We start from the raw sequence: 23,956 nt of genomic DNA on the forward strand, positions 1-23,956 counted from the left end.
TCACTGACCCTAACTGTACATATTTGAAATGTGGGAGGAATTCAGAGGGCCTGGAGGAGAACATACAAACTCTTGTAGACAGCAGCAGGAATTGAAGCCACATCTTACCGGTGACACTGTGAAGTGTTGCAATAACTGCTACCATGCCACCCATTATCAACATTCTTTTACACTTCCATTTAAAAAATTTAGGTTGTCTAATACCTCAGAATTTTGGCACATAAAATGAGTTCCTCAAGTCTTTTAAGTGGCTCATTAAAGTTCTGGCGCAGGTTCTGCCTGTGATAGTTGTTCTAAAACTCCCATCAAATCCCACCCAGTTAAGGGAGCAAAGTTGTTTGGGAGAAGGTGTAATCTGTGCTTAGTGGCCACTTTACTAGGTACGCCAGTTCATTAATGCAAATACCTAATTGGCCAATCATATGGCAGCATTTCAATGCATAAAAGCCCACAGACATGATCGAGAGGTTTAGTTGTTGTTCAACCAAACATCAGATTGGGGAAGAAATGTGACTTTAACCTTGAAATGATTGTTGGTGCCAGATGGGGTGGTTTGAGTATCTCAGAAACTGCTGATCTCCTGGGATTTTTATGCACAGCAGTCTCTGGAATTTACAGAAAAAGGCAGGATACACAAAAAATATCCAGTGAGTGGTAGTTCTGTAGGCAAAAACACCCTGTTAATGAGAGGAATCAGAGGGGGGTGGCCAGACTGGTTCAAACTGACAGGAAGGCAACAGTAACTCAAATAACCATGTGTTACAATGGCAGTGTGCAGAAGAGCATCTCTGAATGCACAATATATCTACACCTTGAAGTGGACGGGTTACAACAGCAGAGGAGCACGAGCATTTTAACATAGGAAACATAGTTGTGCAGAAATTCTCTTAAGCAATAATGAGTGTGTCATATGGTCATGGGAGAGACTACACATGACACTTACGTTCGTAGGTGCACCATTAAGTTCAGGACTCAGGCTGAGTTGAGGCAGTGGAGGGTTTTGTGCTACAGATAGAACATTTGCCACTTGGTTTCAGGTGGAAAGAATATAGAAATCACAATTGAGGAGAATAGCATGGATGTCTTTAAGAAGAAGATAAATGGATATATGGGGATAATATAGGTTTGCTCCCATGAGTACTTGGAAAATGTGAGATGATCTTATTGCAACATGTAAGATTCTCAGATGTCTTGACAAAGTAGGTTATGATAGTTTCAGGGGAAGCTAGAAATTGAGGGACTATTTGGTTCTCTTTTTCTTATGGGGAATTGGGTTCAAGAGCCATGAGCTAATGTTGCATTCCATAAAACTCTGGTTAGACCACACTTGGAGTATTGTTTCAGTTCAGGTCACCTCATTATAGGAAGGATGTGGAAGCTTTAGAGAGGGTGCAGCCTGGATTAGAGTACCAGGAATCTACTTGGATTAGCTAGGGCTTTTCTCAAGGAGGATGAGAGGTGACTTGATAGAGGTGCTTAAGATGATAAGAGGCATACAGAATGGACAGCCATAGACTTTCTCCCAGGGTGGAAATTACTAATATGAGAGGGTATAATTTTAAAGTGGTTGGTAAGTGCAGGGTGGAATGTCAGAGGTAGTTTTTTTTTACACAAAGGGTCGAGGATGTGTGGAACATGCCACCAGGGGTGCTGGTAGAGGCAGAAACATTGGGGACATTTAAGAGACTTCTAGGCACATTGATGAGTGAAGAATGAAAGGCTATGCGGGAGAGAAGGGTTAGATTGATCTTTGAGTAGACTTAAAGATCGGCACAACATTGTGGGCTGAATGGTCCGAACTGTGCTATGTTCTATCTTTCAGTATAAGTGGCCACATGTTAAGATTAGGAGAAGTTTTCTTTCTCATTAAATTGTGAGCCTTAAAATTCTCTACCCCAGAGATCTGTGGAAGTTGAATCATTGAATATACTTGAGAAAGAGATCGATAAATTTTTGGTCAATATGGGGTAAAAAAGGATAATTGTGGAATGGGCTAAGGGCAGATCAGGTCCAGCTATGATCTTGCGGAGTGACAGAGCAGACATGAGGAACCATGAGACCTCTATCTTCTACTGCCTTATGCTCTCCTTGAGAAAAGAACAAAAAGAGATATTGATAGATTCAGATGAAGAAGAGAATGAAAAACATCTTACATGGAGCATAAATACAAACGGGGCCTCTCTGCAACTCTGCAGCTCTTGCTTGTTTTACCATGAAGAAATGTTTTGCTTTATTATTTCAATCCAATGCGGGTTGATTTGAAACCCATTGTTCATGCAATTTCTGACTTAGTGTCTTGCAGTTTTGGATATAACAATTATGCATTGGCTTGACATTTCATATTCTAAAAAGCCTGTCTCTATACTGTGAATACTAGGTAACACAGTTAACATTTCCAACTCACATTATAAATACTAGGACACCATCTGATGTGGTCTTAGATTAAAAGGAACCCAGCTCCATGTGAAACTTGCAGCAATAGCCAGCAGCTCCAGTGAAGAGGGCTGACAAGAGGGCAGGAGTGGAAAAGAAAACAAGTACAAAAATGTTCCTAAATTTTTTGGGGGGTGGGGAGAAAATAAAAAGCTTGATATAAGCTGAATGGAACTAATAAAAGAGAGGCTCAGAGAAAAAGAAATGATAAAGAGGCTAATTTCTATTCAGAGTTAAATAGCTGAAAAGCTTTCAAGAGTCCTAAACCTCTCTCTCCGCTAACAAGTTTGCTTTTCAGTCTTTGCACTGTGTGGTTGCCAAACAGTCTGCTCGAACAAATCTCTCACAATCAGCAGCTGCCAAATAGAAGAGGGTTACTGAATAGTTGTTATATAAGTAAAGCAATATTTAGTTTTCCAGTAAATTCAGTCCTCCTAATTTGCTGTTTGACCTAGATTTCAGAAAAAGGGCCCCAAAATGAGCATCATTTCAGAATTAATTGTTTGCTTTTTGGGTGGATATGTTAGTCATGTCCCTGTACCTCTCTGATGATATATTTCTGATTATCCATAAAACAGTATCCAAAGCACACAATCACATTGCAGCACAGGACGACAGTTGTTAAAAACCACAGGTATGGTGAATAAATATATAAATAAATAAATATCCCACAATATCCTGACAAAGTTATTGGCGTTATTTTATGGGTGAGCTGCTGTGTGTTTATTCTATATCCAGCTGTCGAATGAAGCACAGTGAGAGAGCGTGAAGGAAGGTGTGGAGCCTTTGGTTGGGAATGGGCTGTAGTTGGGACAAGTGATCTATTATCAAGCTGATCTATATAGACATAGGCATCTCCATTACTTCTGAGATCCTGCTTGCAAAACTGTGAGCATGGGCCTCAGGCAGGATGTGGGATTTATTTTGTCACGTGCTAAATCATTGATGAAGATGATGTGGATCGTGGTAATCCAGAGAGGCAATGCAACGAATAGATGGCTGTTAGAGCGATGGCAAAAATTAAGTGACTTGGCTTAATATCACTATACCAGGCAGTGATGCAACCAGTTAGAATGCTCTCCACGGTGTATCTGTAGAAATTTATTGCAGTCTTTGATGACATATCAAACCTCTTCAAACTCCAAATGAAATGTAGCCAGCATGACTTCTTTGGTCATGCCATCATTATGTTGGGCCCAGGAAAGATATTCAGAGATGTTGATACCCAGGAACTTGAAGCTGCTCACCCACTGTTGACCCCTCGATAAGGACTGGTGTATGTTCCTGACTTCTCCTTCCTGAAGTCTACAATTATTTACTTGGTGATGTACCATCAATAACTCTCGGAGACTGGAAGTGAACGATAGGCTCTATTAACAGCAAAAGGGAGCACGACATCTCGGAGACTGAGGGAGGAGCAGTGCCCCAATTGCCATTATACAAGGGTCTGTGGGAGGAGCCACATGAGCAGTCAGCAGAGGGGCATGTCCAGACAGGTATATGTAGTTTACCACACTTGGTCTTACTGATGTTGAGTGCAAGGTTGTTGTGACATCATTCAATCAACTGATCTATCTCACTCCTGTATGCCTCCTTGTCACCATTCTGTAATCTCTCGTGTCTCCAAATACACTACAATTGATTACAAGGATAGTCATGACAACCGATGTGTATCAGCTTCAGAAAATAACAATGGTTATATAAATGCTCTGAAGCTCCTGCTTATTATTGCTGATAGACAGCACAGATTACAAACCTCAAGATAGGTAGGAAAGGAGATGAGGTCCTGAAAAGAGAATATTGGGAGCTAGGTAGGAAGTTTAAAAATAGGACCTCCAGTGCAGTAATCTCTGCATATCTGCATGTGAGCAGAAGAAGAAGATGATTTGGCAGATGAATACATGGCTGAAGAATAGGTAAAGGGAGCAGGATTTCTGATTTGTTGATCATGGAGATCTCTTCTGGGGAAGGTGTGCCCTGCATAAAAGGGATGTGTTACTCCTGAAGTTGAGGGGGACCAATAACCTTTGAGCTGCAGTTTGGTATGCAAGTAGATGCAGTGCGTAGTGAGACTGTGAGGAAGGTGAGGCAGGTGAAAGGACAAAGTTGCAGTCGGGATGAAGTGTTAACAAAGGGGCAAAATCAAAAAGGGTGAGATGAATACAGGACTGAAGTTGTTACATTTGAATGTATGCAGAATACAGAATAAGATAGATGATTTTATAGTGCAGTTAGAGATTGGCAGGTATCACATTATGGGCATCAGTTAATTGTGGCTGAAAGAAGATCATAGTTGGGAGCTTAACATCCAAGAATACATATTGAATTGAAGGGACAGGCAGGTAGGCAGAGGGGGTGGGGTGGCTCTGTCAGTAAACGTTGAAATCAAATCCTCAGAAAGAGGTGACATAGGATCAGAAAATGTAGAACCCTTGTGAGTAGAGTTAAGAAATTGCAAGGGTAAACAATCCCTGATGGGAGTTGTATACAGAACTCTGAACAATAGCCAGGATGAGGGATACAAATTACGGCGGGAGATAGAAAAGGCAGGTAAAAAGGGCAATGTTATGAAAGTCGTGGAGGATTTCAACATCCAGGTAGATTGGGAAAATCAGGTTTGAGCTGGATCCCAAGAGAAGAAATATGTAGAGCAGCTTGTGGTTGAGCCCACTAGAGGGAAGGCAATTCTGGATTGGCTCTTGTGTAATGAACCAGATTTGATTAGGAAGCTTAAGGTGAAGGAACCTTTGGGGTGCAGTGGTCATAATATGATAGAATTCACCCTGCAGATTGCAAGGGAGAATCTAAAGACAGATGTATCAGCATTGCAGTGGAGTAAAGAGAATTACAGAGGTATAAGAGAAGAGCTGGCCAAAGGAGTTTGAAAGGCAATGATGACAGGACAGCAATGGCTGGAATTTCTGGGAGCAATTTGGAAAGTGGAGGGTAAATACATCCCAAAGATGAAGATGCATTCTAATGGGAGGATGAACCAACCATGGCTTCTAATGGGAGGATGAACAACCAGGGAAGTCAGAAACAATATAAAAGCAAAAAAGAGGGTATATACTGTAATATGGAAAAAATAGTAGGAAGTTAGAAGATTGGGAAGCTTTTAAAAACCAACAGGAGGCAATTAAAAAAATGTAAGGAAAGAAATGATGAAATATGAAGGTCAGCCAGCCAATAATTTAAAAAGAGGATACCAAATGTTTAACAGATATACAAAGAGTAAAAGAGAGGCAAGAGTACTTCTCCAGCATAATTTTCCAGTGAATGACAAAGAAATGGCAGACAAATTTAATAAGTATTTCATGTCACTCTTCACAGTGGAAGACACTAGCAGTGTGCCAGAAATTCGAGAGTGTCAGGGGGCAGGAGTGAGTGTAGTTGCTATTACCGAGGAGAAGGTGCTTGGGAAGCTGAGAGGTCTAAAGGTAGGTAAGTCAACTGGTCTTTCAAGAATCACTAAATTCTGGAATAGTTCCAGAGAACTGGAAATTTGCAAATGTCACTCTACTTTTTAAGAAGGGAGGGAGACAGATGAAAGGAAATTATAGACCCGTTACCCTGACTTCAGTGGTTGGGAAGATATTGGAGTCCTTTACTAAGGATGAGGTTTTGGGGTACTTGGAGGCACGTGATAATATAGGCCAAAGTCAGCATAGTTTCCTTCAGAGGAAATCTTACCTGACAAATCTGTTGGAATTATTTGAGGAAATAACAGGCAGAACAGACATAGAACGCCAGTGGATATTGTTTACTTGGATTTTCAGAAGGCCTTTGACAAGGTTCTATACACGAGTATGCTTAACAAGTTAAGAGCCCATGGAATTACAGGAAAGAATATAGCAAGGATAGAAGATTGACTGATTGACAGGAGACAAAGAGTGGGAATAAAGAGGGTCTATTCTGGTTGGCCACAGGGTTCAATGTTGGGACCACTTCTTTTCACGTTATATGTCAATGATTTGAGTGATGGAATAGATGGCTTTGTGGCCAAGTTTGCATATGATACAAGATAGGTGGAGGGGCAGGTAGTGTCTGCACCCATGCTGCGCCCCACCCCACCCCTGGTACTCCTTCTCTGCCCCCTGTCCCTGCCCTCCACGCTGAACTCTACCCTCACCAGTCCCAACATTGTTTATTCCAGCCAGATTTACAAACTCACTCTCACCTCCACATTGACAAATACATCACTGTGCAAAGGTCTTAGGTACCCAAGGTGTGTGTGTGTGTATATATATGTGTGCCTAAGACTTCTGTACAGTACTGTAATGCTGAGGCTTTATAAGGCATTGGTCAGACCACACGTGGAATATTGTGAACAGTTTTGGGCCCCTTATCTAAGAAAAGATGTGCTGGCATTGGAGAGGGTCAAGAGGATGTTCATGAGAATTATTCCGGGAATGAAAGGGTTAATGTATGAAGAGTGTTTGATGGCTCTGGATGTGTACCACTGGAGTTTAGAAGAATGAGGAGGAATCTCATTGAAACCTATTGAATAATGGAAGGCCCAGATAGAGTGGATGTGAAGAAGATGTTTCCTATAGTGGGGGAGTCTAGGACCAGAGGGCACAGCTTCAGAATAGAGGGATGTCATTTAGAGCAAAGATGAGGAGGAATTTCTTTAGCCAGAGGGTAGTTAATCTGTGGGATTCATTGGCTCAGACAGCTGTGGAGGCCAGGTCATTGAGGATATTTAAAGTGGAGGTTGATAGGTTCTTGATTAGTCAGGGCAGTAAAGGTTTGCTGGAGCTGTTGGGGACGGTTTAAAATTGTTTGTCAGGTGGATAAGAACTAGAGTGATAAGGGGTAGTTGGTATAATGGTACATACAGATTGTAGAAAGAATGGAGGGGTAGACAGTAACTAGAGCATAATTGCAGTCATTTGGATGGGTTGAAGTGTGCCAATTTTAACACAGGAAGTATCAGGAACAAGGGTGATGAACTTACAGCATTGATCAGTGCATGGAAGTATAATCTGGCCATTGTGAAAATTTGGCTGTTATAAGGGCAGGAGTGGCTGCTGGATGTTCTGGGGTTTAGATGTTTAAAAAAGGAACAGATTGAGGTAAAAGTGTTGGGGGATGGATAGTATAACAGCTGCAGAAAGGGAGAATATCGTGAAGGGATTGTCTATGCATGTAGGTGGAAATCAGTTACAGTAAAGGAGAAATCACTCTATTGGAAGTATTCTATCCCCCCCCCCCCCATAGTAACAAACACACTGAGGAGTAGATCGGGAGGTAGATTTTGAAAAGGTGCAGAAATAACAGGGTTATTTTCATGGATGACTTCAACTGCCCTAATGTTGATTGGCATATGGCATCTCCTTAGTGCAAAAGATGTAGGGGGGTGCTGTTAGATGGTGTGTGCATGCAATGTGCTTCCAGGGGTGGTGGTAGAGGAAGGTACATTAGGAACATTTAAGAGACTCTTAGATAGGCACATGGATGAAAGTAAAATGGGGGGTTAGATTGATCTTAGAGTAGGTTAAAAGGTTGGCACAACATCCTGTACTGCGGACTACTGTTCTACGGTCTATGTTGTTTTTTCAACATTCAGGACGTGAGGATTGGAGTTATAGTGAAAGGATATATAGATTAGAACTTTTTACCTTGCGTGTTGGAGAATGAGGCCACGTTTGATAGATGTATACAAAATTATGAGAGAGTTACTCGGTAAATGCAGGAAGGCTTTTTCCACTGAGGTTGGGTAAGACTCAAACTAGAGGTCATAGATTAAGGGTGAATGATGAAATATTTAAGGGGAACCTCTTCACTCAGGAGCTGATGTGAATGTGGAATGAGCTGCTGGCGCAAATGGTGGGTGTGGGTTAAATTGCAACATTTAAAAGAAGTTTGGGTAAGTACATGGATGAGAGGGGTATAGAGGACTATGGTCCAGGTACAGGTCAATGGGATTAGACAATATAACAATTCGGCAAAGACTAGATGGGCTGAAGGGCCTGTTTCTGTGTTGTAGTGCTCCATGAGAGTCAGAGAGAAAAATATGGCTCAAGCGTCAACACCTACATTAGAGAGTCAGTAAATCTTTGTACATGGTAGCTGTTGAAAAAGACAATGGACTCATGAGACAAATGAGCAAAGGGTAGATAAGCCCTGACTGCATCAGTATCACTGTTTGGGGTGGGATTGGTTCAAGTGCAAACAGGCAAATTGTGCATAAGCAGAGGATGGAAAGGACGATATACTTGGAGAAGAGGATTATGTTGAATTTGGAAGGGTTTTGGCCTGAAATGTCGACTGTACTTATTTTCCATAGATGCTGCCTGGCCTGCTGAGTTCCTCCAGCATTTTGTGTGTGTTGCTGGGATTATGTTGAATATGCACAGGCACTGTGTATGCCTACCAAAAGAATGCAAAGATAAAAAGAGAGCAAAAATATTGGGGTAGTGTTTATGAATAGGCCACTACCCCAATATTTACTGTATATATTTCTTATTGTAATTTGTAGATATTATTATGTATTACACCATACCTCTGCTGGAAAACAACAAATTTCCCAACATATGCCAGTGGTAATAAACCTGATTCTGATTCTCTTTCCACTGAGATTGGGGCTGAGACTGACCACACATTTACCAATCCAGTCGTCCCACAGAAAGCCAAAGATATTATATTCACAGAGGCAGTGCAAAAATTTGATGAAAATTTAAATCCACAGCCATTTAAAATAGCGGAGTTACAAATTATGTGTAGAGAATTAAAGACAAGGGGAAGCAGTTATTGGGAAAAAAATTGTTCACGCATTGGAACTTGGATGAATTTTTAAGCTTGCACTGTGGAAGTGTTGCTTCAACAATGAAGAGATGCCGTCAAAACTTGTTGGACAGGCAAAGTCTTAAGTTTGACCTGATTTGCAAACTTGATGGTAACCCATTAAAGCTGCCAAGGGATTTCAAACATCATCAGGCACAAAACTGACTATAGTTCATATTCAGAAGCCAGGATGAAAGTTCCACACATGAAAAAAGTGATTACTTCAGATGCAATGGGAATTAGATGTTGTAAGTGTGCTGCTTTAAGGAGGCAGCATTTTATTTGTCAGAAGGAAAGACGTAGAGCAAAGGCAAGTATGATCATATGCAGACAACTAGGCAAAGCAGTTCAATGCTACCTTGCATGGAGAGGGAATTTATCTAATAGGCATCTACACAAAGGAAGTCTGGATAACCTTGAAAATGATTCAGATACAGCAGGACTGGCCTTGTATAGTTTTGCTGGGACTGGCAAGGAACAGCAAAGTTTCAAGGTACAAATACAAATGCTGGAGAAAAGGGTATTGTCAATAGCAGCTTAATGTATCAGACCTACAGTGGGGATGCCATCATCTACACTGACATGAAATACAATCAATCATGAGACAAGCTGAAGGTACTCAGTCAAATACAATGCACTCTGAAGGCCGTTATATCATTTTTGGAAATGCTATTTCACAAATATGGATTAATACATAAAGGTGCATTGTTTGTTGTCTTTTGCACATTGGTTGTTTGCCCGCCCTGTTGGGTGTGGTTTTTTATTGATTCTATTATGGTTCTTGGATTTACTGAGTATGCCCGCAAGGAAATGAATCTCAAGGTTGCATATGGTGACATATATGTACTTTGATAATAAATTTACTTTTGAACTTTGAAAGATGCATGGCACATGGATGATAGAAAAATGGAGGGCTATTTATCAGATGATGTATGAGTCAGAAGGCTAATTGGTCACTTGGGTGTAATTGGGTGGCGCAGGCTTGTTGGGCCAGAAGGACTTATTGCTATGCTTTATCTCTAAATAAATAATAAGATTTGTTTAGAAAGAATGAAAGAATGAAAAATAAAAAAAACAAATACTAGTATAGAAAAAAACAGTACATGGCCATTTACATTCATAGTGTGGTTCAGTGTATATATTCACCAAGTCATTGGTTCAATACATTAGTACTGTTAACACCATTTCATGCACTGAGCATCATTGCCACACATATGGCTCTCTGGGGTGATGCAAACTGTAGATATTTATGGGGCCCCCACATTGGACCCAGCCTGTCGATGTCCAGTAGTTAAAGGACTTGAGATAGGAGTTCCTCTGCCACAAAGCTACTGCATTGGCTGCACCAAGCTTCAGTACATACTTCAGCACAGCACTACTTCATGGGCAACATACCTGTTAGCATAACACTTCACAGTTCCAGTGACCTGGGTTCAAACCCCACCGCCGTCTGTAAGGATTTGTACGTTCTGCCCCATGACCGTGTGGATTATTCCGGGAGGAGTGGATGGATGAGACACATGCCAAATACAGCAGTAGAGAGAGCACTTCATGCCTGATAACCAGGTCCGTGCCAGTTATTGAGAGGGAGTGCGCTCGCACAGTCTGAATTTTTGATAGTCTTACCATCCACTCCAGACAAGTTTTGTTACAGAGTTTGGCCACTCTGAACCAGGTCCTTGGCACCTTCAGGTAGTCAGACCTGACGTTGAAAGGGATGGAGGACCATTTGAGCCAGTTGTCAAAGAACATGCTTTGCTCTTCCTGCAGTTGATACCAATTCAGACTGAACAGTTCATGGACACGTTCTGTTTTTACAGATGTCCAAATAAAGATTTTGTCTGTAAATTGGGAAGTACTTATAATCGCTCAAAGACAGCTTCTATCTCGCTGTTATCAGACTCTTGAATGTACCTCTTATATGCTAAAGATGAATTCTCGATCTCCCAATCAACCTTGTCATGACACTTGTAGTTTATTTGGCTACCTGCACTGCTCTTTTTCTATAACACAATATTGTACATTTTGATTTTTCTTTCCTGCTACCTCAATGTAGTGTTCATAGTGTAATCTCTTGAGTCGAGTATGATGTTCTCCAAAGGGCTTGTCTATTAGTGGGTCCTCAGTTGGTTGTAGTTGCTGATCTGGGATCCACATAACCAGGATGTTAGGGTGGATTCCCTTAATGGAGAACGCCTGTGCATAATTTGTTTAATGTGGGAAGGCTGATGCACAGGCAGCCTCCAGACAGTCCTTAACAGATCTGGATCAGGGTCCAGTGGCACGGAATGCAAAATGACTGGAGACCCTTCCTCCAGCTTGAGTGCCATTGTGATGTCTAATCACCTTCTGCCTGCTCCACCATTGAGGTCTTGGGCAGATCGTTGTTTATCGCGAACCTCCCCTTTGGCCTTACCGCCATGGGTGACCCTACCAGGAGCTAAGCTCCAGTGGCCAAACTCCAGATGCCATCGCTCTTGGGATCTCAGGAATTCACAAGCTTCTCCACCATGAAAAGGTGACGGTCCTCAATGTACACTTAAGTACATGGAATGATCTGCCTGGACAGCAGGCAGACGAAAAAAAAATTTCACTGTATCTTGGTAATGTGACAATAATAAACCAATTCCAAAATACACAACAATCATTCAATAAAGTAACCACACTTGCACAGTATTGGCATCAAAGTTACTTGATTGATAAGAAAGACAATTACTAGAAGAGGAGAAGGAGAATGTACTAATTCTGCTTCTTGTAGAAACAAATTTATGTACATATATTGGACTTCTGAATTTAATAATATCATGGAACCTTTTTCATATGTAGGGGGTGTCCAGGAGTCAGGCATTCTTAACTTTGGGACAGGCTGTACAATTTCTGAGAAGAGCATAACTAGCCTATGCCAGCACAGAGGTTGGAGTTTTAATTGATTGCTTTTTGTGAAACCAGACAAAAAAGGCTTCTTTGTACTTTAGTGGGTATAAAATGCTTTGGCCTTTCTGAAGTTCATGAAATATGCTATATAAATGTTTCTAATCCCTTACTAAGACTTTAATTGAGGATTGGTGCAAAACACGGAGGGGAAATATAATTTGAGCGAAAGCACAGAAGGAACCCAACTAATGTAGTTCTGTGACTTACCACATGATGAATAGCCAACTGCAACCTTGCCAGCAAGGATGGAATTTACAGTGCCGTCCGTGGCAGCTTCCCTCTGCCTCTTAACAGCCAGCTGCAGAACCCTTCCAGAATGCTGCTCCACATGCAGCAGATGACGCAATGGGTTCTAAAGAGGCACTGAAGGGGCTTATATTGGTTTCTGTATGTTTTTTTTGAGAAATTACTCTGTAGCAGCTCTATTGGTTACTGCCTTCTAATTGTCTCATGCTGTATTTTTATTCCTCATCCATGTTTGCCAACAAGATTTCCATACTTATGCATTTCTTTCAGAACACAAAGTTAAGCTGACTCCCTTTAGTGAGTGGTGTAACAGACAGCTAACCAAGCTGATTTGGTTAGCATGTTTTATAAGGCTTTCAAAGTTATTTTCCATCCACATTTGTTCCTGATAGCATTCTGCCATGCTGATACCTGACGTTCTCTGCCTTGCTGAGTGACGGCTACTTGGAGTCGGGAGTAAAGTACCGAAGAAGTCGTAAACCCAAAATAAAGGGAGCCAGTCTGACAGCATTGTGGAGAGAGGAACAGAATTGACATTTCAGGTCAGTGCCTTGCAACAGAACAGTGAAATATTACAGACTGGCTTAATGTGGGAAACTAACAATAGTGAGGTCAAAGTTCTAAGTGTGGGATGACCGGACAAAAGGGAAAGTCTGTGATACAGTGGAAAGTGGGTGGGATTAAAAGACACTAAAATGGTAGCGTTTTGGCTCACTCATAGAAGGCAGAGGGTGGTAGTATATTAAATGTATGGTATTCTGCCTGGAGGCCAGTGAACAGTGGTGTTCCACGGGGAACTGTTCTGGGACCTGTACTCTTTGTGATTTTTGTAAATGACTTAGATGAGGAAGTGGAAGGGTGGGTTAGTAAGTTTGTAGATAACATGAAGGTTGGTGGTGCTGTGGATAGTGTAGAAGGTTGTCGTTCAACAGAAATTGATAGGACACAGAGCTGGGTTGCGAAGTGGTAGATGGAGTGCAATCCAGTAATGTGTGAACTAACACACTTTGGAAGGTGAACTTAAGGGCAGAATACAGAGTTAATGGCAGTGTTCATAGAAGTTGGTAGGAGCGGGGGTCCACATTACCAATTGATAGAGAGGTTAGGAAGACGTACGGTGTGTTGGCTTTCAAGAGTTGGGGTATTGAGTTCAAGAGCCGCAAAGTAATGTTCCAGCTCTATAGAACTCTGATTACTACATACTTTACTGTGTTTGTTTCTGGTCACCTCATTATTATAGGAAAGATGTGGAAGCTTTGGAGAAGGTGCAGAAGAGATTTACCAGATGTTGCCTAGATTAGAGAGCATATTTTATGAGAATAGCTTGAGCGAGTTAGGACTTTTCTCTTTGGGACGAGGAAGGATAAAAGGGTCAGATTGATCTTGGAGTAAGTTATAAGGTCGGCAGGACATCGTAGGTTGTCCTATGTTCTAAGCCAAGCTTCACTGGAATAATGCGGGAAACCAACAATAGCAAGGTCAAAGTATGAGTAGAATGAAGAATTAAAGCTGGTTTTCAAACCTACAGCTTGGCAAATTGTCTTGACAGTTTACTTAATGGTCAGAGGAAATACCTGGTTCTGTGCTCCTGTGATTTTCCATACATTTCCTTGGATGAGGAAAGATTTGATAGTGGTGTACATAATTATGACGGGTGGAGGTAGGGTAAATGTTAGCAGGCTAACAGGGTAAATGTTTCCACTGAGGTTGGGTGAGACTACAACTGGAGGTCATGGGTTAAGGGTGTAAGTTGAAATGTTTAAGAGGAACATGCGGAGGAGCTTCTTCACTGGGGGGGGGGGTTGGTGAGAGTGTGGGATGAGCTGCCAGCGAAAGTGGTGAATATGGGTTTGATTTCAACATTTAAGAGAAATTTGGATAGGTACATGGATGGAAGAGGGATAGTGGCCCTCATCTAGGTGTGGATTGATGGGACTAGGCAGATTAATAGTTTGGCATGGACTTGGTGGACTGGAAGACCTGTTTCTGTGACTCAATGACTTGATCTGAACCCCCAGCAACAACTGCTGGGCAGAATGGCACCTCCAGATGATTGCCCCCCCCCCCCGAATGAAGAAGAAGGGGCTAACTTTGACATAAGCTTCTCCCCTAGCTAGATCAGTTAACTCGGGAAGCTAAAACTGAGCCTTGCCTCTCCTGCCAATCAGAAAACTTCCCTGAACTGTTGCAGAGGACAGCGGGTTTTGATTATTACAAGCCTTTTGTTCTTTGCTCAGATAATTCTGAATAACATATAGTAACCACTGGAAGGAATCTCCACACTGACCTGAGAGTAGGCTCGCATACTAATTAGATGAATTCTTGATAGTTTACACCAATTACTGCCCAGTCAGCTTCTCTTATTTCCAGTATTTTTCTACAATGAACAATAAGAAACAATATACAGCAGGATCTCAGGATCCAAGTCCGTAGCTCTCTGAAAGTGGCTACACAAGGTAAAGTCAAAATCAAACTAAATTTATTATCAAAGTACTTAAATGTTACCATATGCTACCTTGAGATTAATTTATTGCAGGCATTTACTGGGAAAAAATACAACAGAATTTATAAAAAAACTATACAGGCAGTCCCCGGGTTATGTACGAGTTCCGTTCCTGAGTTCTCCTTCAAGTTGGATTTGTACGTAAGTCGGAACAGGTACATCCGGTATTATTTAGCATCAGTTAGTCAAATGTTTGTCTTAGTATATAGTATATATTTTACCTTTCTACGCATATAAAACACTTAAGAAAGGTATATATTCCAATAATTAAACCACTGCGTTGCTTAGTAATAATTGTAGCTTTCATCGGGGCAGGGCCTTTCACATGCTCCATTATTCTCACTTTATCCGTTATCCTCTAAAATTGTTCCGATTGTTGACCGACTGTAGCCTAATGCTTTTCCAATGACCGATGGTGTTTCACCTCTTTCCAAATGCTTTATTATTTCCACTTTATTTTCAATCACGATCGTTTCCCATCAATGGAACAGAAACACTGCGGGTGGCGGGTCCCGAGCTGCGCCGGCTCCCGAGGTCCGCTGGGTCCTAAGGACCACTGCACTGAGACAGGTTAAATGGGACAAGTGGAGGCTGTGCTGGGTTTGGGTATTTGATCCTCAACAATATTCTGCGTGGGAATTTAAACTGGAGGTGGCAGTGTTTTTTTTATGAGGTCGAGTTGCGAGCTCGGCATCAACCCAACACGGATGGTACGGGAGTCACTGGATCGACATCAACCTGGCACAGGAGCGGTCTGTCACTGGATCAAACCCGAGCCCGGCGCTGATCTCACTACGCCACCAGCCAACCGGAACGGGGGGGGGGGGGGTGTCGGGTTCAGGGTGAATCTTACTAAGAAAAATTTAAGCCAAATACAAAGTTAAACACTCAACACAGTGTCAACAGCAACGACTTAAAATGGTGGATGGCGTTCTCTTTCCTCAGTTCGTAAATACCAGTTGCCCGTAAGTTGGACATTCATAACTCGGGGACTACCTGTACATAAAAAAGGCTCACAAATAACCAATGTGCAAAAGAAGACAATCTATGTAAAAAATACTGAGAACATGAGTTACAAAGAGTCCCTTAAAGTAAGTCTACACATTGTACAATTAGTTCAGAGTTGTGGTGAGTGAAGGTATCCACACTGGTTCAGGAGTCTGATGGTTGTAGGGTAACAACTGTTCTTGAACCTGGTGTGGGGGATACAAGGCTTCTGTACCTCCTGCCTGATGGTAGTAGTTAGAAGAGAGCATGGCCTGGATGGTGGAGTCCTTGATGATGGACACCACTTTCTTGTGGCAGTGCTCTTTGTAGATGTGCTGAATGGGGGGGGGGGAGTGCTTTTCCTGTGAAGGACTGGGCTGTATCTACTACTTTTTGTGGGCTGTTCCATTCATGGGCTCTAGTGTTTCCATACCAAACCATGATGCAACCAGTCAATATACTCTCCACTGTGCATCTGTGGAAGGTTGTCAAAGTTTGTCAAGTAGGTAGAGTGGTGAGGAAAGTGTATAGGTGGCATCCTTGCCTTCATTGATTGGGGCACCGAGCATAAGAATCAGTAAGTCATGTTGCAACTGTATAAAACTTTGGTTAGGCTGCACTTCAACTTGTACAATTCTGGTCTCCCCATTAAAAGAAGGATGTAGAGATGTTGGAAAGGGAACAAAAGATGTTTGCCAAGACACTTCCTGGATTAGAGGGTTTACGTTATAAAGAGAGTCTGAACAAACTTGGGTTGTTTTCTATACAGTGTCGGAAGTCAGGAGGGAACTGATAGAAGTTTATAAAACTGTGGAACATAGACAGAATCTTTCTTCCAGGAAGAACTGTCAAGTACTAGGGAACAAGCATGTAAGGTGAGAGGAGGAAACATTTAAAAGAGAGGAGAAAACAACGCCAAGTTTGCCAAACCTCTCATTATAGCTCATGCCCTCCAATCCAGACAACATCCTCATAAACCTCTTCTCCACCCTCTCCAAAGGCCCACAAAAAGTGGTGGATTGGACCCCAGTCCATCACAGGCAAAGCCTTCTCCACCACTGAGCACATCTTCCGGAAGCATTATCACAGGAAAGCAGCATCCACCATCCAGGACTCCCACCAATCCAGACCATGCTTTCTTCTTGCTGCTGCCATCAAAGAAGAGGAACAGGAGCCTTAGAGTCCGTGCCACCAAGTTCAGGAATAGTTATTACCCTTCAACCATCAGGCTCCTGAACCAGCGTGGATAACTTCACTCACCTCAACACTGAACTGATCACTAAACACAACCCATGGACTCATTTTCAAGGATTGTACAACTTATGTTCTCAGTTCTCAAATATACAGTATACTTACTTATTTATTTATTTGCACAGATTGTCTTCTTTTGCACATTGGTTGTTTGTTAGTCTATGTGTGTGTGTAGATTTTCATTGATTCCATTGAGATTTTTTGTTTTACTCTGAATGCCTGTAAGAAAATAAATCACAAGGTAGTATATGGTAACATAGACAGTGTGTACTTTGATAATAAATTTACTTTGAACTTTGAGCATCCTTCCTATAATGGGGCAACCAGAAATGAATGTAATACTCCAGTTGTGGCCTAACTGGAGTTTAATAAAGTTGCATCATGACTTCCTGGCTTTTGAACTCAATTCCTCAACTAATCAACCTATGCAACCACTTTCAGGGAGCTATAACCTTGGCCCCCAAGATCCCTCTGCTCTTTGCCACTGTTAAGGGAGTTGCCATTAACAGTGTACTGTCTCTTTACATTTGATGTTAGACTGTCATCTTCAGCCTATCCCATTTTCCCTTTGTTCTTTCCATCCCTCCTCGATGCATTTTAACACACGGTTTTCATAATTTTCCAGTTGCCGTGAAGAACTGTTGAGCCAAGACATTAACTCAACGTATTCTTCCTCCAGATACAGTCTGTCCTGCTAAATATCATCTGCTTTCCCTCTTCATCACAGATCTGCCCACTGCCCCAAAGCCCATCTCACAACTAAACCTTCGAACTGCCACCCTGACCACTACTGAATCCACCACAAAACAGTACTAACTGCCACCCACCCATGTTCCTCACCAGCATCCACTTGACCTCAGCGGTGAGCATACTGCGTCTCCTGCTCGTTGCCACTAATTGAATCCCCTTTTACAAATGGGACCCTAACCACTCATTAGAGAACCCCCAATCTCTCGCAAGCAATGCTACTTCAGCATGATCTCCCTCACCCCAGTCCTTTTATTCTCAAAGCCCAGCTGTATCCTTGAGTTATAGAAATAACCACCACCCACATACATTTCCTCATTGCTCCCACAACAAGGTAGCTGAAGCAAAAAAAAAATCCCACAAAAAACAATTTTAAGCTGGTTTGCAGCTTTTTTTTCCAGCAAGTTATATTTCCAGAATGTGCCTTCAAGTTAAAATCCATTTCTGTGGCTTCAACTTCATGCTTGGTTTCCCTGTGGAATCCTTTCAGGAAATGAACAGTCAGATTCCACAACTTCAGGAGCCAAAGCCAGGTCTGTAAAATGAATAAGTTGTACATTTTTAGTATCCTTCACTCCTAAATCAATCATGACAGATTAGAGATTCTTCTCTCAGCTCTTTCTGACAGTTTTGGAGTGCATTCTCCAACCAGCCCACCCTGTCCCACATCAATTCTTCTCTGTCCTTGCCTTCCCAACTCTCCAATGCCTTCTCAGGACACTTCTTGTTGGCTCCTGCCATATTCTCTATGCCACTCCCCTCTGTATGACTGACAAATGTAACTTTAGCCCCCACCCAAGCCCTGAAGGAAAAGTTTATCTTTGGTCACCAGCATTAACCTTACATGAGAATACTTGTCTCCCTCTGGACTTAGCCCCCATACATTTGGTATCCAATGTACACATACAACCAGCAGCTGTTTTGTTGCACTGAGTCAATAGCTAAAGGTTGCCAATCTGCCCCACTTCCCCACCACAAATATAGATAATAATTTCATCCACATTATATAGGACATAGAGCATAGAACTTTACAGCAGAAGAACAGACTTCTTGGCCTACGATTTCTGAGCTGAACACAATGCCGAATTAAGCTATACCTCTTTCTTGTAGCACATGGTCCATATCCCCATTCGTTGTATATTTACGTGTCCATCTTAACAGCCTCTTAAATGCCACCAGTATATTTGCTTCAACCACTACCCTGAGCTACCTGCTCCAGACATCAACCACTCTCTGTGTAAAAAAAACCTTGCCACCCTTAAATTTACCCCCTCTCACCTTAAAGGCACGTCCTCCAGTACAATGCAGTCTTGAGACCAAAAGAAAAGGATGGCTGTTCAAAGGGTATGGGTAGAATTTCCCATGTCATAAAAATTCCTTTAAGGTTCAAGGGCTCATCAGATGGTTCATATATGGATTACAGGAGGTGACATTAAATCTGAAGAAAATGCTTGTAAAAATAACAAATAAAACATTAACACTGAGGACTAGGGTTTTTTAAGAGTTCAACAAAGGACAAAGTCCAGAACTAGAAGGCTGAGGTTTAAAATAAGATGGGGAATATTGAAGAGAGCTGAGTGGAAGCATTTTTACACAGAGGGTGATGAGCTGCCAGAGGAAGTGGTAGAGGCAAGTACAATTACGATATTTAAAAGATATTTGGATAGGTACATAGATAGAAAGATTTGGAGGGATCTGGGCCAAATGCAAGCAAGTAGGACTAGCTTTGTTAGACATCTTGGATGGCATGGGCAAGCTGGGTCGTGCTATATAACTCTGACTCCTTGACCAGGAAATTAATTTTTAAAAAGGGAATGTACAGTATATGAGAGTAAACAAGGATCAAATTTATTCATACATACATTTAGAAGTATTAGGAATTTGCTGTGATGTATTGGTCTGGGCACAACATGCAACAACAAAAAAAACAATAACATTCAACAATTATAAAGAATGAAGTGTTATATAAAAATAAATTCAGAGGTTAAAGTATGGATATGGAATAAAATGTGTATTAATTCATCAATACCAACATGTATTTACAATGTTAGCAGAGGACATTGTAAAAAGTGGTTTAAAGTGTTTACAGTGCAGTGCAGTGACTGAGGTAATAGATGAGAGGGGTGGGGAGGTGGCTAACTAGAATGGTTTATCAGATTAACTGTGTAGAGGAAGACATCTTTAGGATGGCATGGATTTTGTTTTAATAGCCCTATAGTGCTTTTCAGAAAGGAGCTTTTGGAAAAGGCAGTTTGCAGGTTGGGTAGTATCAAACAACAAACATGAAATAGACTGCAAGAAACCGGCAGTGTAATCATCCCCATGGCCTGAGTTTTGAATTAATGTCATCTTTTAATGGAAGATCCTACTCTATGTACTGCCAATGTGATCAGAGGAAAGTAGCAGGGAAAGGAAAAGATTAGTGTGATGAAATCTGGGTTCCTTGCAGAGATGGGAGCAGTTAAATTGAGTAATGAGAAAATGGAAGAAGAATTAAATAAGGACCTTGTCTATCTTCAAAGAAACACGGAGTCTCAGAACTACTGGTGAATAAAGGCCCAGTTCAGATGAAGAAGTAAAAGTAAACATTATTTGTAAGGAAGTTCGACCAAAGATGCTAATGGTCCTGATAAATCCAAGGATGTGATGGTCTACATTTCAGAATTTTGAGAGAGATTGTAATGGAGATAGTGGATATTCTTGTTATCATCTTTCAAAATTTGATGAATTCTGGATTAGTTTCTGAAAATTGAAAGGTAGGAAGTTGACTGCACTATTTCAGAAAGGTGCAAGAGTAGAAACAGGGAACTACCAACCTATTAGTCCAATGTCAGTTGTTGAAAAACTGCTGACATTTATAATAAAGGATGTGACATCCAAGAAAATAATAATGTTTGAACAGAGTCAATATAGATTTATGAAAGGGCAATTGAGTTTGACTAATCTATTGAGGTAGAACCTAGTAGATAAAACCATTGGCTGTGGTGTGTTTTGGATTGTTGGAAGGTTTTTGATGAACTTGATGTTGATGAACAATGGCCTAATTCTGCTCCTATGTCTTATGATCTAAGGTTAGAACACCTGGAATTGAGTGCACTAGCATGGAGTTTATGGACATTTGATAATCAGATAGAAAATAAAGAACAGGAAGAAATGGGTCTTTCTCAAGTTGGCAGGCTGTGGATAGTGGGGTACCATAACGATCAACACTTAGGTTACAACCTTTCATAATCTACATCAGTGATTTGGCTTTGGAAACTAAATGTAACATATCAAGTTTGCAGACAACATAAAACTAAGTGGGAATCTGAGTAGCATTGAGGAAGCAAAGAGGCTTCAGGAAAAGTTGGATAAGCTAAGGGTATGAGCAGCAAAATGGCAGGTGGATTGCAGTGTGTAAAGAATGATAGTTATTCACTTTGGTAGAACAAGAAACAATTAATATTTTTTAAGTGGTGAGAGATTGGGTAATATTAATGTTCAAAGACATCTGGGTTACAAGTTACTGACAGCCATAAAAGAAACTATTAGATAGGTACATGGATGATAGAAAAATGGAGGGCTATGTAGGAGGGAAAGGTTAGATTGATATTAGAGTAGGTTAAAAGCTAGCACAACATACTGGGCTGAAGGGCCTGAGCTGTGCTGTAATGTTTTGTTTAAGTGCTATGCCACTGTGTCACCCCAAAGAAACCAAATGGTGAGGGATTGGTCAGGAAAGTAGTGATAAATTAGAAAATTAGCCATCATCCTGCAGAATATGAGCTTGGCCTTAGAGGCTGATCAGAATACTTCTGCCCCTATTCCTAATGTTCTTATTGACAGAAAGTAACTAGAGCATCTAGAGAAAGATGACAACAGCAGGTTAGAGAGGGAATGAAAGTGTCTGAGAAACAGCAAAAAAAAAGGCAAAGTTTGAACACTAATGAAGCTGTGTGTGCAGAGGGAACCTCCCTCACATTACACCCTCCAAGAGAGCAACAACAGCTTGCAGTTTACAACTTCAGTCATATGCCATTTGATTACAAGATGGGAAGATTTGGCACTTGGTGTTTGTGCTGGTGAACCAAACCCAACAAGAATCTGCCATAAGAATTCCCAGAGCGAGTTAATGCCAGAGAAGTGGAACCACTGTGAGAGTCAGTGCTGGGGGAAGTGAATCTAATGGGAGTCATGGGCACGTGATACCAAACCCAATGAGAGTCAGGTGTCAGGGAAATGAAACCCAGTGAAAGTCAGCTGGAAGAATGGAATGTCAGTGCAAGTTGGTCCCTGGGCACAGATCCCAGTAAATGTTGGTGGCAGGGGAATAGCAGATAAAGTTATTGGCTCCTGTAGAGGAGAAAAGAACAAAATATAATTCTGCAGAACCTTTTCTGTCATATCATGACTTGTAAATAAAGTGCCTCAACCTGAACAGTCAACAGTCTATTTCCCTGCATAAATGCTGCCCGACTTGCTGAGTTTCTGCACCATGTTTTTTTATTGCTGTCTTTTCACAACTTGCTCTGTGTTTACTTTGTCTCTTTCTGTGCCTCTAGCAACTAAACAGAAAAAGCAACTCTGGTTCCCACGCCAGCTACTCAGTTTTACACTTAGCACATTTTTTAAAACTATTAATCCCAATATATTTTAATAAATCATTCTCCACCCACTCCTTTCTTAATCTTGTGACAGCCACCAGCTCTACCTTTTCTTTACTTTTCCTATCCTCGGGTCTTAAGCACTGTACCACTGAATGCCTTCATCTGTTGTGCGCTTTAGCTGTGGAATTCTCTCCACTGGCATGGCTATCCCTCTACCTCCTCTTCTGAGAGGCCCATTGAAACCTAGCTCTTTGACCAGATTTATTGTCACTGATGAGGTGCTGTTCACTCGATGTTAGTGTTGTTTTTGCACCATTCTCTGTAAACTTTAGACACTGTTGTGTGAGAAATTCCAAAGAGATCAGCAGTTTCTGAGATACTCAAACCACCCCATCTGGCACCAACAATCACTCAACAGTCAAAGTCACTTAGATCACATTTCTTCCCCATTCTGATGTTTGGTCTGAACAACAACTGAACCTCTTGACCATGTCTGCATGCTTTTATGCATTGAGTTGCTGCTACATGATTGACTGATTAGATATTTGCATTAACAAGTAGGTGTACCTAATAAAGTGTAAATGCAGCCTTATATAGACTTTAGTGATGAAAAGCAGCAAATGGAACACAGTATCAGGTTCATGCAGTAACTTAAAAGTCCCCTCCAAATAATCAGATCAAGCCAGTGACAGCACATGCTCTAAATGAATAACTTTAAAGCAAAAGGGCACACTCAATAGTGTTGTATATAAGGTTATGACATGGAGGCATTCCAGAACCCAGGAATTGACTATCACTTGCTCAGAGGCTATTTCTGAGCTATAACATCAATCCAGAATGCTGAGTGTACCTGTAAAAAATAGATTAAACATTGTTAGTCAGCAAGAGATTTTGCTAGGATTTGCAAAGCCATTCTTATTCATATTCTATGACTTTGTGTTGTACTGTTGCCAATCATCATTTTGCCTGTTTAAGAATTCAATGTGTAGTTGGAGCTGCTTGTATTGTCCTGTAATTAGCAGCTTAACAATGCACTCCTACATAATGATCCCTCTCATAGAGCTTCATAGCTAAGATTTCCTAATTATTTCTCTGAATGACTTTGAACCAAAAGGCTAACCGAGGCTGTTTATTTCCTGGCCTGTGAACTGCTGTTCTCCTCATCCCCTTTATAACTTCTGTTACTTGTGAAGATAAACAAAGCTAAGTGGAGTTTATCAGGTTTCATTGCCAAAAATTGGCTGAGATGATTGCCTGGTGTAACTCAGTGCTTGAACAATGATCCATGAACACAAGGGAGCCAAAAGAAAACACTTCCTGTATCACACTTGCTCTGAGATAAACCAGATTCCACATTTTCTTCAAATTTCAAAAGCTGCTGTCCTTGTTTGATTCTTTAGATTTGCACTTGAATCCCACTCTCCTGATTTTAAGCTCGTGTAACAGGAGATGTGGAGCACGTTGGAAGAAGTGCAAGTCACAA

The 23,956-nt window shown here is 41.3% G+C and overlaps 1 protein-coding gene across 6 annotated transcripts in view; it reads left to right on the plus strand.

Annotated features, from left to right (window-relative positions):
• Positions 1 to 23,956, plus strand: part of LOC132384860 (thyroid hormone receptor alpha) — a 459,686-nt gene that overhangs the window by 221,410 nt on the left and 214,320 nt on the right. For 5 of the 6 annotated variants that reach the window (XM_059956458.1, XM_059956454.1, XM_059956450.1 and 2 more), the window contains exon 3: positions 12,792 to 12,941. The exons of the other annotated variant lie outside the window; for it this stretch is intronic. The gene's annotated coding sequence lies outside the window, so the exon portion shown is untranslated. The remainder of the gene's footprint in view (positions 1 to 12,791; positions 12,942 to 23,956) is intronic. 6 annotated transcript variants of the gene reach the window in all.

The sequence above is a fragment of the Hypanus sabinus genome, chromosome X1 (genome assembly GCF_030144855.1).
Source record: "Hypanus sabinus isolate sHypSab1 chromosome X1, sHypSab1.hap1, whole genome shotgun sequence".
In the NCBI taxonomy this organism is placed as follows: domain Eukaryota; kingdom Metazoa; phylum Chordata; class Chondrichthyes; order Myliobatiformes; family Dasyatidae; genus Hypanus; species Hypanus sabinus.